The following is a 21,256-nucleotide window of genomic DNA, read 5'->3' as shown; positions in this document are numbered from 1 at the left end:
AATCCGGCCTTAGTTGGTGTTCTTTAGAGTTCAACAGTCAGTTAGGTGAGTAACCTTTTGTTGCCAATAAAATTTTGTCATTTGACAGGGTTGTCAATTAGTGTAAACTTAATTGGAGTGTTTAGCAGTTGGTTGCTAATAGTTTGTGATTGGTCAAAAAAGCAGTTTTCTTGCTTGCTGCTTGTTTTGACCAATCACAAACCACTTGAGTGGCACTTGAATCACTGTAGAATATATTAATATAAAATCAAGTTTTTTTGAATCTGGAATCGATTTGCATCGTTTTCTAGAACGTGTCTTGTACGTCTAGAAAAATAGCAAAACAACTTGTCAGATCAAAATCGTTCGGTAACAGTCAAACGGGGCAAAAATGGCAAACTTTCCAAAGAATCCGAGCCGCGAAAGGCGTCTCAGTCTCTCTCGGCAAATTTACAATGTAAAAAAGGGGGCAATTTAAAGCGAATTATTAATACGCATATGCGGTCTATGGTCAAAAGTATGTGGCGACCGAATACCTAGAATTCGTACTCGTCGGCCATTTTTCCGGACGTTTCTGCATATATCGGACGGGTGCTTTTCCGCATTCGGCGGCATCTTTTAGCACTGATTTATATTAATGCCGCCCATTAATAATATCTACTTTCATGCTAACGCTACTATGCTCAAAGCGGCTACATTTACACCCGCATTAAGCGGCATAGTCCGTGAGCCCCCGGTGTAAACATGCGGATGTCATGCAGCGATTGCCAGGTGAAACCTTTAAACAAGCTGGTTTACAATGTTAACTAAAATACCTCGGGGAGGCGGGAATGTTTAAGGTTTCTTAACAAGTAGCGTAAAATCGTAGATTCTACTACCAACCGATCCAATTAAACTGCCTCTGCATTAAGATCATACGGAAATACGTTCGCTTTTTCTACCGCTACTCTTCTATACTATGATACTTTACGATTCCCATCATTTTTTTCTACAAAGCCACCTTGCCTAACTACCAGTTTGTTAGGCAAGTTATTGGGACAGCGAGAAAGTCACAGTCACACAAGCCTAGATTCAGTTATTTCAGTTACCAAAAGTGGCAATTTAGCCAAATCGAATAAGAAAACTGCTTTATACAGGGTGTCACTAATTCGTGTCTAAGTATGGGAATCTCAAAAACGGTACCCAGAGTTGGCTAAATGAAGGCAAAGTTCAATCAGCGTCGGCGTTTATTTAAGATTACAAAGTTAGCTTTCCCATGCGATAACTCCCTAATTTTTAACATTTGCGATAATTCTCCATTAAGATATTTAAATAGAATTTCACGGGCTACACAATGATCAAAACTAGACCTCTCTAACTGTCAAAATGGCAGAATTAAGAGCTGTCAAAGTTAAGAGAGTAAAATTAAGGTTCCTCATACGATAACTCTCTAATTATTACCAGTTGCTATAACTCTCCATCAAGAGAATTAAAGAGGGTTTCACGGGCTACATAGTGATCAAAACTAGACCTCTCTAACTGTCAAAATGGCGGAATTACGAGCTGTCAAAGTTAAGAGAGTAAAATTAAGATTTTTTATGCCATAACTCCCTAATTATTAACAGTTGCGATAACTCTCTAACAAGGGATTTAAAGAGGATTTTACGGGCTACACATTCGTCAAAACTAGACCTCTGTAACTGTCAAAATGTTGGTATTACGAACTGTCAAAGTTAAGAAAGTAAAATTAAGGTTTTTCATGCGATAACTCCCTAATTATTAATGTTTGCGATTACTATCCATTAAGATATTTAAAGAGAATTTCACGGGCTACACAATGATCAAAACTAGACCTCTGTAACTGTCAAAATGGCGGAATTACGAGCTGTCAAAGTTAAGAGAGTGAAATTAAGATTTTTTAAGCCATAACTCCCTAATTATTAACAGTTGCGATAACTCTCTAACAAGGGATTTAAAGAGGATTTTACTGGCTACACAGTGGTCAAAACTAGACCCATGTAACTGTCAAAATGGCGGAATTACGAACTGTCAAAGTTAAGAAAGTAGAATTAAGGTTTTTCATGCGATAACTCCCTAATTATTAATGTTTGCGATAACTATCCATTAAGATATTTAAATAGAATTTCACGGGCTACACAATGATCAAAACTAGACCTTTGTAACTGTCAAAATGGCGGAATTATGAGCTGTCAAAGTTAAGAGAGTAAAATTAATATTGTTTATGCCATAACTCCCTAATTATTAACAGTTGCGATAACTCTCTAACAAGGGTTTTAAAGAGGATTTTTCATGCGATAATTTGCTATAACTCTCTAACAAAGGAGCTCTAATTTTGACCACTCTCTGTAGTTCTTAAATCCTTTTTAAATCCCCTAGTAGAGAGTTTTAGCAAATGCTAACAATTAGGCAGTTATCGCAGGAAAAACGTTAAACTGCTACCTTAACTTTGACAGCTCATAAATCCGCCATTTTGACAGTTACAGAGGTCTAGTTTTGACGAATGTGTAGCCCGTAAAATCCTCTTTAAATCCCTTGTTAGAGAGTTATCGCAACTGTTAATAATTAGGGAGTTATGGCATAAAAAATCTTAATTTTACTCTCTTAACTTTGACAGCTCGTAATTCCGCCATTTTGACAGTTACCGAGGTCTAGTTTTAACCATTGTGTAGCCCGTGAATTCCTCTTTAAATCCCTTGTTAGAGAATTTTAGCAAATGCTTACAATTAGGCAGTTATCGCAGGAAAAACGTTAAACTGCTACCTTAGCTTTGACAGCTCATAAATCCGTTATTTTGACAGTTACGGAGGTCTAGTTTTGATCATTGTGTAGCCCGTGAACTCCTCTATAAATCCTTTGTTAGAGAATTTTAGCAAATGCTAACAATTAGGGAGTAATCACCAATCATAACTAGAGCGTTATCGCAACAAAAACCCTAATTTTGTTATCTTAATTTTGACAGCTCGTAATTCCGCCATTTTGACAGTTATTAAGGTCTAGTTTTGACAGATGTGTAGCCCGTGAAATTCTCTTTAAGATCCTTAATAGAGAGTTTTAGCAGATTTTGTTAGTTAAGGAATCATAGCAGGGAAAACGAATTTGATTTTTCACTCACAACTTGCAATGCTACACGAAACAATTAAAAAAAACATATTTTTTATTGCATCTGCATACGTTTGTGTATAAAACGAAAACCGCTAACGTCGCCATTAAAAGTGACATTTTAGGCTTTCTAGTAGAGTAGGCGGTGGTTAGGGCCGAACACACCCTAGTACCCTAGACTAGGTTTTAATTTGACAATGACATTTTACACATGATCTGTCACAGAATAATTCCAATAGTTACAAATCAATATTTGTATACGTCAGACCAAAACATTTACATTCATTAATGCTGGAAATTTGACAACATGTCAGTTAATTTGACTAGGACATTTTGTACATAATCTGTCACAGTCAAATCACAACTTAGTCTAGGTGAACCTTAGGGTGCTGTTAATTACGTCAGTGCAATCCGACATTATTAATTAGATATGAGATCTGTCATCAGCTGTCTTATTTTTGACATTGGACATCTAAAACCACGTCAGTTTTGTATTTTGACATTCTGGGACAGGGACTGTTCTGTCGTTAGCATCATCTGTCAAATGGGCTACTCTGGCTTTATCGTTAAACAACTGACGGTGTAATGTTGGGCAACAGATATGTGACAGTTGGAAGCAGTGTTGGAGTTCTTAAGCACCCATTCACTTATCTGATTCGTTTATTAGTGGCCGTCTCGAAATCCGGATTTTCTCCCAAAATTTCTTCCCACGCTTATTAAGTCCGAGTGATACCAATAATAATGGTACCGGTACAGTTACGCAATCGACGTAAACGGGCGCTTATTTACTGTCTGGGAAATAGATTGGAAAAAAATGCGGATGAGAGATGACGCGTCTCCTTTATCGTTTAATATATGTCCTGCCGTAAAGAAGATCCGACCCATTAGGTGCTCAAAGCAGCGTCCCCGGTACTGTACATTGGAATATTTCAATTAGGCAACATGTGGCAAGCGGTTCGCGAGATATATAGCAAAAACACAGCGCGACGCACTAGAACCGGGTGGAGTAGTACTTAAGTGACCGGACAGTGACGCGCGCCTCTCACTTTTACCACGAGGACAATGGACAGGGAACGGGGGCCACGCCACTGGTCGTCGGTGAAGAAATTAGCGGAACAAGTGCGCCCTATGGTACGACGACGGACGGTTCGGATAAGGTTGTTCACACTTGAAAATTTATGTTTGATAACGACGGCAGCACCTCTAATGGCGTAATCGTTTCGCGCGCCATTAGATAAGAACACGCGGTAGCCTGTGTGAAATATGCACGAGCAGAAATAGCCGCCACTACGACACTGAAAAAATACGAAAAAAAAAGAAGAAACGAAGACGGATAAGGCACTGGGTGCTTTGCGTACGACCGTGTATGCGTTTTAATGGCTCGCACACTCGCCATTACTTTTGATGTACTGTTTAAATGATTTCAATGAAATGCGACCATAAACCGACATACCGACTGTCATAAGTCGAAAATTTTTTACTGCGCAAATCATAGCACCTGCTAGTAGTGTGTGATTGGTCAAAAAAAGGATCCAGCTGAAATCTGCTTTTTTGACCAATCACAAACAATAGTAGACTGACGTAATGGTTAGATCAGGGTAACTACTAGTTACATCAGCTGATTGTCAAATGTTTGTCAATGTTAAACTTTTGACAAAAGCGTAAGAGCCTCATGTTTTTCTATCTTCTTCATTTCTTCTATCTTTCATCATCACTTTCCTCCTTCACAACCAGGCATTATTCAATAGAGCCAATTTTTTTTATTATGATGATGTACAGTATTACAAAAATTCATTCATCGGTCAAATGACACTACCCACGTGATATTACTGCCATTTGCCAAATAGTGATCATGTGACAAACTGTCGGCTGATAACACAAAATATCATGTACAGTGTCACATGCTCATTGGTTTGAAAATGTCAATGATGTCACGTGAAGAAGTGTCAAGTGACTTAACAGAGAATTGTTGAGCTGTTATTTTTAAGAAACCCCTCATTATAACACAATTTTTGTTATTTTCGAACCATATCACATGACACATAACCGTAATCAGAAAAAATAGCCCATTTCAAAAATATAAGAATTCATTATGGCGCCCATAAGAAAAATCAAAGTTGACGAATGATGGTGAACTAAAAACCGAAATGTCTGAACTGAAATTTGATATTATCACGTTGTAGAGAAGGAGAAGTTGCAATGGTAAAGTGATTTTTGTTTTCAGTTATCTTATCAAATAAATTAGTAAAAAATGTATTTCCAAAATTGTGTTTCAATTTAATACTATTATACATGGTGAGGCTCGTAAAACGGACACCCTGTATACCCATGTGTCATTATGAAGAGATGTTGCTATATTTCTGAGTACTAGTTTGTACGAGACTAAAAGAAGAAGAATCGAATGACAGAAAGAAAAAAAGAATACAAAATGAGAGAATATGGATCATTGCAAAGTTGTCTCAATGGCCTCAAAACCTTCTTCTATTTTATAACTTTCTGAAAAGTATACAGGTCTTGTTTTAGGTTATTCTAGACTTTCTTTAGATAGCTTAGCAAAACACGTTTTTTTGCTAAGTATCAATGAATAAAAAAAATGTAAACATAGCAGGAAGGAGCAATAGCAAACAAAGTGGGTGACAGAAGCAAGGGGGTGGGGGGGAGTAATATGGCGGCCGTCAACTTAATTACTTAATGAATTTAATCTTGTCCACTGTACAACTTAATTTAAATTTGCAAAACTCAACTGTTAAAGAACCACAAACAAACAAAACAAACTAACACTATACTAAAACAAATACAATAATTTGTATTATTGTTACCTCCTGATACTTGTTCTTTTTACTCATTGCTAAGTATTATGTATGAATTTCAGATACCCTGTATAATTTAAAATTGTTTGTAACCACCATCTTTTATAGATTTTTGGGGCCAAATAGATGGCTTATCGAAACGACCAAAACTCACGAAGCTAAGCAATTTTTCGAACCGTAAATTACATAGATTGGTACGATGGTAAGGTACCGCGTGGCCCGGAAGGCACTTCTGTCACCCGTTATTACCAAAAATTGCACTATACTCAGGGGTATTTTGAATATCTAACAAAATAAGGCTTTTCCTATACATTATTCATGTTTTTTGAATTTAGTTGATTGTTTGGTTGTAGGCTAAGATGGGCTAATCACGTGACAACATTTTAGTATACTGTTTCCAAATTGCGTAACTTTTACCGTATATTATCACATTAAATCGAAGGTGATAAAAGCAACAACTGTAAAAAATGAGAGAAGGGAATAAAAAGTCGTTAGTGGGGCCGTAAAAATCCTCCTCGTACGGTTTATTTCCTTACTTTTTTTAAGGCCGATTTACGGGTACGCGCGAACCGTCAAAAGGGGGGTACCGGGACATTGTTTACGGTCCCGTCCACCTCGTAAACAATCCATCCGGTTGACAAACTGCCCAATTGGTTCGCATGCATGGCGACGACAAATCGCCGAATGTCGTCGACAGGTGTTTTCGGTGCAATTTTATTGCATCGCTTCGGCTTAGCCATTTACATATATTTAGAGTCGAAACGTAAATATCCACTCTAGTCTAGTCATTTCCAATTCATTGGTTTGCAATGAGACCTGTCAAATGTCAAGCAGCACTGTCAACTAGTATAGACCATTTCGAGGTGACGTCACAAACGTCAAACGTAAGTCAGCCATATTGCCGGGGGGGCATACAGACCCACTAGTTAAATGTAAACCATAGAAGATTGTAGAAAAATGCCGTCGTTTTGTTCAGTCGTGCATTGTGAAAATAGAGCAGAAAGGGATAAAGTTTGATTTGTCAGTAGCACAGCATATAACGAAGTATGGTTAAATAAAATTAATTTAATTTTTGGTGTATTGTGTCAGTTTTGTTTGGTTTTTTTAGACGAACCAGTCAAATTGGAAGATAAGGACAATCCTGACTGAGTTCCTTCTGTAAATATGGGATATATATTATTACCAAAACCCAAAATGTACAAAGTGTATAGCGGCATGTTCAAGCAGTTAAGCGTTAAACAAAACGTCTCATAATAGTAAGTTTTTGTACAAAAGTTATAATATATCTGTAATAAGACCTTTATATAGGAAGATGAGCATGGTGAGAGCACGTTAGCTATGAACATGGACAGGGAACCCACTGCAGGTCCATCTACAGAAGTATCTGTATCTTACTTGGAACAACTTCAACAAATTGATGACAATTAGCCAACTGAAAAGTGAACAAAATGCTGTGTTGCAAATCAAAAAATTATACATTGCAAGAAAAATTAAAATCGTCTGGCTTGTCAGAAGAGTCATTTAAAGATAATGATTCAAAAACATTATATTTTACAGGCTTTCCAAAAGCACAGATGATGTTTTTAGTTTTTAACAGTGTCCCTCCCTACATATCAACTAAATGTACTCTGCTTCCTTTTAAACAGTTTATTAAACACCAGGAGATCACAAATAACAATGAAAATCAATACAGCTAATTTCAGTTGGTTGCCCCCCCGGCAATATGGCTGCCGTCGAAAGCCAGTGTCAAAACCAGGTGACTCAAAATGATCTATAGGATCGAAAATATACTTTTTTAAAGGTTTCATGCAGGTTAGATAATTGTTCAGTTATTCTCCGTTGGCTTGGAGTAGTATGACTTCTGTCAAAAGTGTAGTTTGAAGTTTTTACATTGCAAGTTATTAATTATTATTCTTTTACTGGTACCCATCAACTGAATGAACGGTGACGATGTGATTGTCAACTGTCAAATGTCTGATTATGACAGCTGAACGAAAAACAGTTTACTGAAAAATAAAATTGAACCGGTAGGTAGATTTAGTATGCGCGAAATTAATTCGTTAATTTATATGCAACTGTCTTGGTAGCCGAGTTTAGGCGTCAAGAGAGCAAATATTAATGGAGATCCCCCGGGGGGGCCCTGCGACGCCACGCCTAGCAATCATATATATAATAATACGCATACGGGGGCAGTTGGTCGGCCAGATGTGTGTGTGGGCGGCGATTTTTCTCCCGCAAGAAGAACCGCCGCCGTTAACAACAATAACGGTGTGCGATCGAGGGTGGGGAAGACAAATTTGCCGCCAACGCGCTAACGCCAATTTGTTCTAAGCAAACAAACGACAGTCGATCTCGCAATCTAATTAGCTTAGTCGTATATGGCCGATCCATTTGCATTGAATTGCCGGTACCACAATTGGTACTTAAGCACCGTCGTACGTTACTGCCCTGGCCGTCATAAACATTCTGGCGTGGTGTGGTCGTACTAACTTGCTAATCTTCAACTCTTCAAAGTAGCATGCAGCCACTGATTTCGAGGCTCAACTGCCTGGAAGGGACAAGGAAAAAAAGCAACTTTACGCAACTAATAATAATGATTCAAGACGAACGGTAAACCGTTACTTAGGAAGCGGGCAAATAAAGATGCAAAGGTGTCAATGAGCAGAATAAACCCGGTTAAAATATTCGTTCCGCGAAGTGGCCGATCCTGGAAAAATTACTTGTTTATTGTCAGCCGAGATCATAAACTATGGGCAATTTGATTGGGGCCGCGTTCCGATCTCTTCCCACTTTTTCTTTATCGTGCCACTGAAGCGAGAGGGCTTGTGCTTGGAGCGGTCATAATCCTGGAACGCGGCGCCCCCGTTTTTAGTAACAATTGCGGGCCGTAAAGTGTTCGAAAATGACAGGGATTGCCATAAACAAGGCGGCTCCGCATACAAGAGGAGTCTTCTGTGTTGTTTGCAAAAGGCTACTTTATACGGGCAGTAACAGCATAATCTGCGCTTGGGAAAACGTTTGCCGCTTAATAAGCCATAATATACGGCTTTGGTTGCTCTAATACAGGGTGTTACAGACCAGTTACTCTAACTGTCAACAAATTTACTTTTAATCCAAAAATTTGATTCTTATTGGCTAATCATCAAACTGAATTATGCTACTAGTGCAATGATGAATGTTCATTGTTGTACTAGTAGATAAATAATGTCATTTTTTGACGCATGACGAATGGGTTTGCGTGACATTGACATTTTGTGTTTATTGACGTTTTAGCGCAGGATATGAAGTTGTGGTTGTCACAATAAATCTGTCGATATTTTGCAATTTGTACTCAAAAACGCTTGAAACAAAAATTGTATACAGGGTGGTCCAGTTTTAAGTGTCAATAATTCACCATTCGATAGCCAATCAAAAAATAAGTTGACTTGCATTATGTCATTTTTCTGAAAAACGTTTCCTAAGGAAGATACAGTCCAAATTTCAATTTAAAAAATCGTTTTATAGTTTAAAACTGAACATTCAAGATTTGTGAAAGTCCAAATTTGTACTAAATAGTCTAAAAACTTGCTATTTACTACTAGGAATAGTCTTGTAATTTGTTTTCTCAGTCTGCCATTCTGGTGAGCCATCCGAGTGTCTGAAACTGGATTTCAAGAACTAAAAACAGTCTGGAAAACAAGACAAAGATTATATTGTGCATGAAACTTATTTTTTACTACTAAAAATAATCTAAAAGTTGAGTTTTAGGGCTAGAACTCACTTTACTAGGACTAAAAAGACTCCCAAAGTCTATTTTCAGGACTTTAATTGGTGTACAACTCAATTTTCTGGACTGGAACAAGTCTAGAAGTAAATTACATTTTCGGACTATTTCATTTCTAAAAATTAGTTCTCAAGACTAATATCGTAGCATTTGGTACCAAATTTTTTTACTTTTATTACTGAAGAAACTTGACTTTTGGAAATAGTCTTAAACTCGATTTTTCAGTCTTAAAAAGCACTAAAAACAGTCTAAATTTCTTAGAGATGCTACAATTTATTGCACCTATGAGTGTAGAAGTCAATTTAATAGTGAAGAAGCTTGAAATAACATTTTCAAGACTGTCAGTGGACACACTGGCTTTTAGGCCTGATAAGTCAAAAACTTTGTAAAGATAGTCTTGAAACTCGATTTGAGGCACTGAAAACAGCCTTAAAACACTAAAAACAGTCTAGTTTATTAAGAAATACCCGAATTTTTAGCACTGAGGTGTCTAGAAGTCGATTTAATAATGACAAAGCTTGGAATGCTATTTTAAGTCTATGAAAAATGTAAAAATTGTTTTTTTAAGTTTGCTATGTCAATAACTTGCTGAAGATGTCTTGAAACTCCAAGCTGAAAGCAGTTTTGAAGCACTAAAAATAGTCCAGAATTCTAAGAAAATGAAAAGCACAAAAAGTTAGTTTTTAAGACAATTTTCATGAATCTAATGTCAAAATATGGAGATTTGTCTTCAAATTTTAAAAACTTACTTCGAATGCAAATTTTAAGATTATGATGTCACATTTCATTAGTTCAGAATCACTTTTTGGTGTTCAAGTAAATTTTTAAGGTTTAAATGTATAGATTTGTAGTAAAAAATTCTAGAAAAAGTAGTTTTTTATGTCTACAAGTCAATTTTTAATATGAAAGTCTCCCGATTTGCATGAAAACTGGTTACAAACGCAATTTTTAAGCTTCTGAAATCAATTTTTATCTTTTCTAAGTCAATTTTCAAAACTAAAGTCTTTCAGTTTGTCTGGAAACTATGAAAACTGGCTACAACGAAATTGTTTAAGCTTCTTCTGTTTATTTGCCGTTTCCAAGACAATTTTTAAGTTGGGTTGGGTTAGTTTTGGGTCTTTGAACGTAATAATTGAATTATCTCATAAACTAAGTTTCAAATCAGAATTTTACTACAGTGTGACCCATTTAGAATGGAAACACCCCTATAAAATTTTAGGTTATTAACCGATTTCAATGATTTTTTTTTTGAAATAATTAGGAATGAAATGTCTATTATGGGAGAAAATTTTAAATATTTATTTCAGTTTTCAGGTCATATTACGAGACTTTTTCTTGATAGAAAATGGAGAATTTTTATTAGCGATTTTTTTATTGAAAAAATTACTACGCCACTGGATCTATAGTGCTTTCAAATAATATGTAATAGACATTTCATTCCTAATTATTTCAAAAAAAAAATCATTGAAATCGGTTAATAACCTAAAATTTTATAGGGGTGTTTCCATTCTAAATGGGTCACACTGTATAAGAGATAATTTATTTTTCATCGTGAACAATGCAATTAAAATAATCTGTAATTTTTAAAAAATCTTCCAAAACCATCTTCCTGTATCTATGCTACTGGAGAATTTTAGTAAACGTCATTCATAATGACTATTAATTTCATAAGTGCTTGTTTGATCAAAATTGCTTCAACGGTCTGACAGTTATGACAAAAAACTGATTTTTAAAACAGAAATTTGAAGGACTGTATTTTCCTTTTTTCAGGGAAGCATTTTTCAGGAAAATGACATAATGCAAGTCAATTTATTTTTTTAATTGGCTATGGATTGGTGAATTATTGACATTTGATACTGGACCACCCTGTATGTTAGTAGAATGCGATAATTGTCTTTTTCTACTCCTAGTAACATAATATACTATTTTTTCAAATATACTGTCTGACAGTAAATTTTACGTTAAACATAATACCACAATCAGAATAATTCAATTTCTTATTTCTATTTTAGAATTTGGGGTGTTTAAATTGGTCTTCCTCATACAAAGTCACGTGACAGTGACTTCCTGTTAACTTCCTAAAGCTGATGTTGATGTGAATGAATAAAAACAAACTAAATGATCGACATATGCTGCATTTCCGTAAATAGCAGCACAGTGGCTTGCCTATCTGGTAATTTACCTAAATACTGCACATGTAGACTTCTTAATAATCTGCCTAAAAAAAGAACTGAATAACAGCCATACAAAGTATTGTGTTTTGTAAAGAAAAAACTTGTGTACGCATACTGTAGTACCTGTTCGAGTAACGGCCTAAACTGGCATAGCAATCAGTCGACTATTAAGACACCATAAGCCTTATCGACCTGTTTGATCTGTTCGAGATGCAAATTTCACGAGATTAAAATTGAAATCCGGACAGAAGGACACGTCGGCGTACAGTTTCACGTTCCCACGCCCACATTGATTGTGGTTGTGATTTATCATCGGTAAAAACCGACCATACGCATTTTAAACTAGTTCTTCGTTGCGAGATAATAAGGCAAAGAAGTTATCAACACGGGAAATACCGACGTCCCAACAATATGCCGGTAATTATCCGGAGGAGAATTATCTGCCGTCGGTACGGCCAATTAGAATACTTGTGTCGATAAAGTTGCAGATTGATTATCTGCTCGGCCCGAACCCTTATATAGTTGGGATTATTATTGTCGTTTGACTGTGTGGGAAAACGATGGTGCGGACATGTAAATGTGAAAAAATTTAGCAATTTAGAACGGTTCGATTTTTCCATTTTCGTCCCGGGGTATAATAACTCTCCTCCAATCGACGAGGTGGCCGGTTTAGACTTTATTTATAGCGTTTTTTATATCGGCGCAATAAAAATTCCGCAAAAACCTCCCGTACACGGTGCACGGTACCAAGATGGAGAGGTCGTACCGATGTTAATTCTATTTCAACATAATATCGGAGACGAGTACTAGGAAGTCGGTACGACTAATATGGCACGGTCAGGTGGACAATGGTTATGGCCTTTATGCGCTTTTACAGAGACGTAACGTTTCGTTAATGTTTTATAGTAAACAGTTTCGGAATAACAATTTCCTTTTCGATTTTCTGATCGTTTTTGTTATTTAAACGTCAACAATCCACAGTTGGTCCAGTCCGCTATCTTCGCAAGCTCAACAGTCAATTAAGCGAGAAACCCCAGATTGTATCATGCTTTCCTGTTGAAACTTATGCGAGGTTTTGTATTTTGGGAAACTATTTAACAAAAAGGCTTGAGGCAAAACTATCCAGTGACAATAATTGTTGAAACTTTCACCTTGTATATCTCTGGAAATGTTTGCTTTTATTACAGCACAAAGTATAATATACAGGGTGCTCCATTTGAAATAGCGCACTTGTTGATTTAAAAACACGCAGATAATTAGTTTAGTGAGTGATTGGATTAATTTCACTGATTATTTAAGTTTCACTGGCTTGTACTAGTGTCTTGTACAATTGTTTTTCAACATGTAAGATCTTTACTGAAAAAATGTCAATTTGGCAACAAAGTAGGTTTTAGATGGTAAAGCTGAATTGAAAAGTAGTGTTGCCAAACAATCGATTTTTCTATTCATAAAAAGAAAACTTACTTAAAAATGATTTACAATGAAAAAGACCAAAATTAGTTAAACAGTGTGTCATTATAGTCTAATTTAGCTTATCATTGCTGTCAGCTTAAAAGGTAAATTTCATAAGCATACTGTTTTGTTTGAAGCCAATTTGCAGTCAATTTTCAGACAAACAACTAATTTTTAGAACTAACTTTATTTCTTGAGTGAAGCTCTTTCATGATTTACGTAAATCGTAGTTTGTGATGGGTGAGCAGCCAGCTAAAAGCTGTCTTTTTTGACCAAACCCAAACTACTAACAGCCATTAATTCCAATTGAGTTTACACTAATTGGCATCACTGTCAAATGACAAATTTTCAATAAAAGGTTGCTCACCTAACTGACTGTTGAACTCTACCTAACCCTAATTTTACACACATTAACATTACCGAAATGATTTATCCAATTTTTGACTGGATATTTGTAACAAATTAAATTGGTTAATAACAAATCTGGCAACGTGGCTGTAGCTACTTAACGACAATCAATTCTCGAAGAAAATCGAAAAACGCATTTAGTGTGAGCGGTTATAGTTAAGCACAATAGCGGCCGCTGCGGGGCAATTACGAACATAAATCGAAATAATTATCCAAAGCAATGGCGAAATTGGATTTATTAATTTCCTTGGGAGGTCCCGGCGAACGCGTACGCACACACTGGAGGTGTTGAAGATCGATTTCCGCCTCCGATGATGATGAGACCAAGCTAAATTGCTCTTACGTGCGGTCCTCTGTCTGTTTTATATTAAAACTATATCTCTCCCATCTAATAAATTGCGTTTTTTATGGAATTATTATTAGTTTTTAATGCTTTATGAAAATAACAGTGACAACACTGGTGAACAGTTTGCTGATCAATTGACAAGCAAGTTAATCAACCACGTGACTACTGGTGACAAAACAGCTCCATTACGAGTTTACTGACTATTTTATCGTTAGAGTCTGGATTAAAAAGCAAAATTATTTTCTTCAAAAAAGCATAAAAATCTGTAAAAAAGCACAAAACTGTTTTCAGAGATGCAACATTTTTTTGAGTTGAACTTCTAGAAATTTTTTGAAGATTTCAAATTGCTTTAGAAGCATATGGAAGATTTTAGACTGTTTTGAATACTTTCAAAACTGTTTTGAACTACTTGAGAGCATTTGGACTGTTTAAACAGCATATTGAAGGTTCTGGAATGCTTTAGAGGTATTTGGAATCTCTTACACGGTTCACAAAATTTTATGGAAGATTCTAAACTGCTTTAATATCTTCTGGGAGCTTCTAGACTAGTTGAAGATTATTTGGAAGCCTTTAGCGTGTTTTAAAAGCTTTTGGAAGCTTCTAGACTGTTTTGAAAGGCTTTAGAAGCATTTTGAAATTGCTGTAGTGTTTTGAAATCTTTTTAGACTATTTTAGGAGCATTGATGGTTGTGGACTTCTTTTAAGACATGTGAATTTAAATTTTTTGAAGCTTTTAACTGCTTTAGAAGCATACGGATGCTTTTAAACTGCCTTGAAATTTTTTTAAAGCTTCTAGACTAGTTAAAGATTATTTAGAGTGTTCTAAAAGCTTTTGGAAGCTTGTAGCCTGTTTTGGAAGGTTGGTACAGTTAGGGAGAAAAGTGGTGTCAAAATTTAAACTGCCAGAAACACAGTTTGATAGGACAGTCAGAGACAAAATCGCCAGTAAAACCCACTTGGAGTGGGAAAATTACTGTTTTAAGCACATTTTTGGAATCCCCATTAAATTTCCTATCAGTTGGACTGAAAAAAACAACAAAAAAATTGGTACAGTTAGGGAAAAAAAGTGATGTCAAAATTTAAACTGCCAGAAACACAGTTTGAAAGGACAGTCAGAGACAAAATCGCCTGTAAAACCCACTTGTAGTAAGAAAATTACTGTTTTAAGCACATTTTTGGAATCCTCATTAAATTTCCTATCAGACAGACTGAAAAAAACACTACAAAATTTAACACAGTCAGGGAAAAAAGTGTTGTTAAAGTTTAAAATGCCAGAAACACAGTTTGAAAGGACAGTCAGAGACAAAATCGCTTGTAAAACCCACTTGGAGTGGGAAAATGACTGTTTTAAGCACATTTTTGGAATCCCCATTAAATTTCCTATCAGTTGGACTGAAAAAAAAACAAAAAAATTGATACAGTTAGGGAAAAAAAGTGTTGTTAAAGTTTAAAATGCCAGAAACACAGTTTGAAAGGACAGTCAGAGACAAAATCGCTTGTAAAACCCACTTGGAGTGGGAAAATGACTGTTTTAAGCACATTTTTGGAATCCCCATTAATTTTTCTGTTATTTAGACTAAAAAAAACAACAAAAAATTTGGTACAATTGGGGAAAAAAGTGGTGTCAAAATTTAAACTGCCAGAAACACAGTTTGAAAGGACAGTCAGGGACAAAACCGCTAGTAAAACCCACTTGGAGGGAGAAAATGACTATTTTAAGCACATTTTTGGAATCCCCATTAAATTTCCTATCAGACAGACTAAAAAAAAAACTACAAAATTTAATACAGTCAGGGAAAAAAGTGTTGTTAAAGTTTAAAATGCCAGAAACACAGTTTGAAAGGACAGTCAGAGACAAAACCGCCAGTAAAACCCACTTGGAGTGGGAAAATGACTGTTTTAAGCACATTTTTGGAATCCTCATTAAATTTCCTATACAATAACCTTTTTAAAAATAATTTTGCTTGACGGTATTACAGTTACCTACCGTTCTGATATTGACTGAAATGGACCTTGCAAGCGCTACAGTCGCCGCAAGTTGTGCACATTCTTAGTGATGATTGTATGCATACCTAAAAGGCGGTTGAAGATAATAATTTAATCCGAGTACCTGGCGAAACAAACATAAAAAAAGGGCAAAAAGACATATGCAAGCGACCAGTGGCTCGCGTAAGTTATAGCCGGCATAAATCATAGATAATATTAATGTCACTTTGAATATTAAACGACTCCTCGAGCTATAATTTATATCGCGGACTCCCGCCACGTCCAGAAGGAGAATTATTAATAATCGTTTTACCTGTCGATGGACGTTTTGCGAATTCCGCGCCAAAACCGTGCGTTTGCCCCCCCTCGGGCTGCCCATTTTTCTCCCACACGGCCAATTAAACGTCTCCCAATTCGAAACCAAAAATTACCCAAAATTAGTGTGGAATCTCGGATTATTGTTTAATTGGGGGCGCTGCTGTTTGAAGGGGCCACTTAAGTCGTTTTTAATTGGTGCCTCCTAGCGCCGGTCTAGACTACTTCTTCTTTTAAATACAAATCCACGAGGAGAGAGTCTTCAAACCTCTTCAATTGGAGACGTTTTATTACATCACCACCTACTATGGCGGCCTCTTTGTGACGCACCAAATTAATATCGATAAATTCCAACGTGGGGGACGTTAAAGTCACCAAATTCGTATTTAAATTTTCTCTTTGCATTTAAATACGCGTATTTGAATGCTTTGTGCCTTTATGGTACCAGTGAATACATGGAAACGCTATATCAAATTCTTTATTGCCACGTATAATCGTCAAATGTATAGTTTGTTCAAAACGATAATTATTATGCATCGTAGGCGGATAATTTGGTGGATAACAGGTTTCATTTTGTTTTCAGTGTAAAGAGTAGTGTTAGCACCACAATTTCGAGTTTGTCAGATATGTCCGTTACTGTCATTCGATTGACATAAACCTCAAGTCATAATTTTCTATCTGTATTTGCATAAATGATAGTATATTGTTGGTAGTATGTGATTGGTCAAAAAAAGCAGCTTAACATTTAAAACGGCCGCTAGATATGACGTAGACGGTTTTCAACCAATCTGGTGCGAAAAATGACATAAACGATTGCCACTTTATACCTTAACAGTTCAACCATCAATCATCGGGGATTCAGAGACATTGTTATGGCTGATATAGAAACGAAACTATATATTTTTGATATACGAACGATTCAGCGTAGTTTTTACGTTGTTCACCGGCTCTAGGCCGAACACGTGCCTGCAATCTATTAAATTTATGCGAATAAACTGTAATTGGCATAATTATATTAATGACATCGCCGCTCCTTATTTTGCGACCGAAGTGCATTCTACATCTGCCTTTTCTATCACGAAACTGTAATACTTTCTCCGTCATAACCGGGAAAAAAATTGAACAACAACTTCTACGTGCTCTGGTGTTTATGATCGTTGGATTTATTGGATGGTCCCTTTCGATATAGTGGGAAATGGAGCTTAAAGTTTACTATATCAGTAAACTTTCTATGATTTTTTTTTTAATCACTGAAGAAGAATTACGAAAAAACTTGCATTTACTGTGTGTGTACAATTCTAACTTATTAACTAAATTAATAAAATGCATTTTATATTTAATCACAATTACAAAAAAAAAATAAAAAAGTTGGTTGCACAAGCATCCCTGGTGGGGATCGAACCCACGACCTTTGGATTAGAAGTCCAACGCGCTATCCTCTGCGCTACAGGGACGTACATTAGAAACGAGGAAATAATCGCTTAAAAGCGGACGGTTTTGAGTGTATACAGAGAATTATATAAGCACTTTTTGGAAATCAAATTTGACAACTAGGTCCTTTAATAGTGAGTGTTTATTATATTTGTTGTGATAGGGGTCTTTTTTTACTACTTTTTGAATGTGAATATCTCGATAATGCAAGGAGCTAGAGAGGCCAGTTTTGGCTCATTTTGTAGTATTTTTTATCATTTTTCTGCGTTTGAGTGAAATCTATAAGAGTTCAAATAAAAAAAGGTACAATCATTCAAAAATTGAAAAAATTCCAATTTTCCCTTCAAAAATAAAAAACTGAATTTCTGACAACAGAGGTTAATGGTTTTTTTGGGAACATTTTCTAATTTTCAAAATTTTCTTTGACTTTTTTTGTGATCAAATTTTGTCTGTCATTTCTTAAAACAACGTGAAATTTCCTTTAAAATGAGGTACAAGTCAATATTTTGACAGAAAATTCAAAATGGCGGCCTGGAACGCCATTTTATCTGTCATTTCTTAAAACTACGTGAAATTTATTTTAAAATGAGGTGCAAGTCAATATTTTGACAGAAAATTCAAAATGGCGGGCTGGAACGCCATTTTATCTGTCATTTCTTAAAACTACGTGAAATTTATTTTAAAATGAGGTGCAAGTCAATATTTTGACAGAAAATTCAAAATGGCGGGCTGGAACGCCATTTTGTCTGTCATTTCTTAAAACTACGTGAAATTTGCTTTAAAATGAGGTGCAAGTCAATATTTTTACAGAAAATTCAAAATGGCGGGCTGGAACGCCATTTTGTCTGTCATTTCTTGAAACTACGTGAAATTTGCTTTAAAATGAGGTGCAAGTCAATATTTTGACAGAAAATTCAAAATGGCGGCCTCGAACTGTCAAAAAATACAACTTTTTTATTTGTCAAGTTACAGTTGACGTCTCGGTGTCATTTTATGTTAAAATATCCCGGAAAAGACTCTGGTGCAGTCGGTTTTTTGATATCTCAAAAACTAACAGAGTTAGATCTAAAATTTAACTGTCTGTGTTAATTGTGTAAAATTTCTTTGCCAGGAACTCGGCCGGATTAAGAAACATGAAATCTGACTAAAAAATATTACCAATATAATATGTGATATTATGGTAAAGGAAATTTGATGCCCTCTAGCGGCCAAACTGTGGTATCAATCAGCTCATGTGAGGACAGTTTTAGAAAGCTTGAAATCTGCTCTATCTTTTGTTTTCTATGACATTTTGATGTAATTTGTCAAATAAGGGAGTTATTTAGGGTCAAAGCGAGGTGTGTCCCAAAATATGTGATTTTAGGGTGAAATAATTTTGACGCCTTCTAGCGTCCAAACGGTGTTATCAATCAGCTTGTGGGGGGACATTTTTAGAAAGCTTGAAATTTGCTCTATCTTTTGCTTTCTATGACATTTTGACGTAACTAGTCAAATAAGGAAGTAATTTAGGGTCAAAGCAAGGTGTGTCCCAAAATATTTGACGTCAGCAAGGTGTGTCCCCAAATGTTTGACGTCACGATGACGTAATTTCGCAAAACCATATATTGACCAATTGCCAAACTACGTCATTGTGACGTCAAAAAAGCTCTGCTCGCTCCATGGAGCCTGAAAACGAATACAGCCTATGACAAAAGCAATAAACGGGGCTATCAAATAATATTGAGCGGACAGGGCTAAGTCTGAAATTTGTACCACAAACGCACCTCGTTTTGATAAAGTTTGGCTTAAAATTTACTATCAAACATCTTTGAGTGTTAAAATCAACCTAAAATAACCTAAACAAATCGGTTTTAATGAGATTGATGTTATTGCGGGGCAAACCCACCCGAATACACGACAAACCCATACGAATCTAATCCATATTCAACTTGTACAATTAGCGTTTCGCAATAATCCAGGTCTCAGTCAGCTGTCCAACCATCGAGCTGCTAGAGAGTAGTCGTCTCACTGGAGCATCGTTACCCATTCAATTTGGGGTTTTCAACCTGTTTCCGGGGTGACGCGTCATCGAAAATTGTCCACGAACTTGCTTTGATTAAAATGACAAAGTTGAGTGCGTTTACAGCGCTGTAAATCGTGCAAACTGAAATTGCGGTGATGCAAAATCTCCCCAAAGTCGTCGTTGGACTTGTCTAGGCCGCACAAGGACGTCAGTCAAGCCACACCCGCAATTAATTCGGTTCGGTAAAACGTTCGCGACAAATTCCTAGTCAATTGTTTATGGCCACTACCACGCACTTGACATTTTTCAGCATTTTTTTAGACTTTAGATGCACTGTAAAGTACTCTGGAGTAAACGTTTCCTAAAACAACGTAGTTGAGAGTTCGATAAGCCATTAGGACAGTAACCTTTATTTAGAGAAATTTTAAAAAAGTTTTTTTGAGTGTAAATTTGGTTGAAATTGCTTTGATTAGCTTAGAGAACTGTGTTGATGATGATGACATCTTATCCACCCTTGTATGTACAGGGTTTTCCATTTTCTGCACTTCTATAGAGTATATGTGTCTTTAGAGCAATTCTATAGAGCAAATTTTGTCATTTCTGCGTTCATCTTATCAAAAACTTATTGGCATCACTGAGAAACACTTGGTTGGTAGTCTTAAGACCGGAAAATAAAAACAACATAATACGTGTCCTCCGGAGGCCCCCAAACTGCCGGCCAGTTAATTAACAAATTTTAATTAGTTTTTTTTTTATTTAGAATTCCGTGGAGTAAGCGACTATTAATATCGATCATCCGTTCAACTTAAGCATTATTTAAATTTGGTGGCCCATTATGCAAACTGGACGAGCGCGTAATTAAGGCAGGAACAGATGCGCCAGAGTGGGACCCTTGAGAGTAGTATACGCACCTTACAACATTTCGAAACCGATAATTGTATAAAACCCAGCGGAAATTCCGTTTCGAAAAGTTATCGAATGGAATTTGGCTGGTCTGGCTATAATAATACCGGCCGAATAGTTGCGGTCGTCGAACAACCACCACCTACCTGGTGAATGCCGTTCTAATCTCGAATATTAACCAGCTCGAAAAATGTTGAAAAATTGAACCCGGTTTCGAAATGCGCCAATGCTAATGTTGCCTGTCAGCCTTTAAATTGTACAGAGTCTTTACAAAACTGTACTCTGTAAAGTAGCATTGCTTTTTACTTAATCTTGTATACTATTAGTATACCTATTAAATTAAGGCTTTAATCAGTCATTGACACATAAAAGTCCATACGAAGGCAGTTATGCAAGCTCAAACCAAACAGTGTACAGAAAACAATGGTCAATTTTGAAGCCACCTAGCGACTAAACCATTCATGTATCATACCTTTGGAAAGCCCATTTCATTGGCTATCCATCGATATATTAATGCCTATACCACGTCACTCAAATAAAGCTCAAACAAAACGTTGATTTTCAAATTTCAAAGTCAAATTCTGACAT

The 21,256-nt window shown here is 36.1% G+C and overlaps 1 non-coding gene across 1 annotated transcript; it reads right to left on the bottom strand.

The window, feature by feature from the left end:
- Positions 1–17,713: 17,713 nt before the first annotated feature.
- On the bottom strand, positions 17,714–17,786 carry TRNAR-UCU (transfer RNA arginine (anticodon UCU)). Its single transcript has one exon. It is a non-coding gene; the product is annotated as a tRNA-Arg (tRNA).
- Positions 17,787–21,256: the final 3,470 nt, after the last annotated feature.

The sequence above is a fragment of the Ips typographus genome, linkage group LG7, assembly GCF_016097725.1.
Source record: "Ips typographus isolate SLU linkage group LG7, UJ_Ityp_2.0, whole genome shotgun sequence".
NCBI classification, from domain to species: Eukaryota; Metazoa; Arthropoda; class Insecta; order Coleoptera; family Curculionidae; genus Ips; species Ips typographus.
Note: the sequence above shows the minus strand (reverse complement) of the source record. Positions and strands in the feature narration are given on the sequence as shown.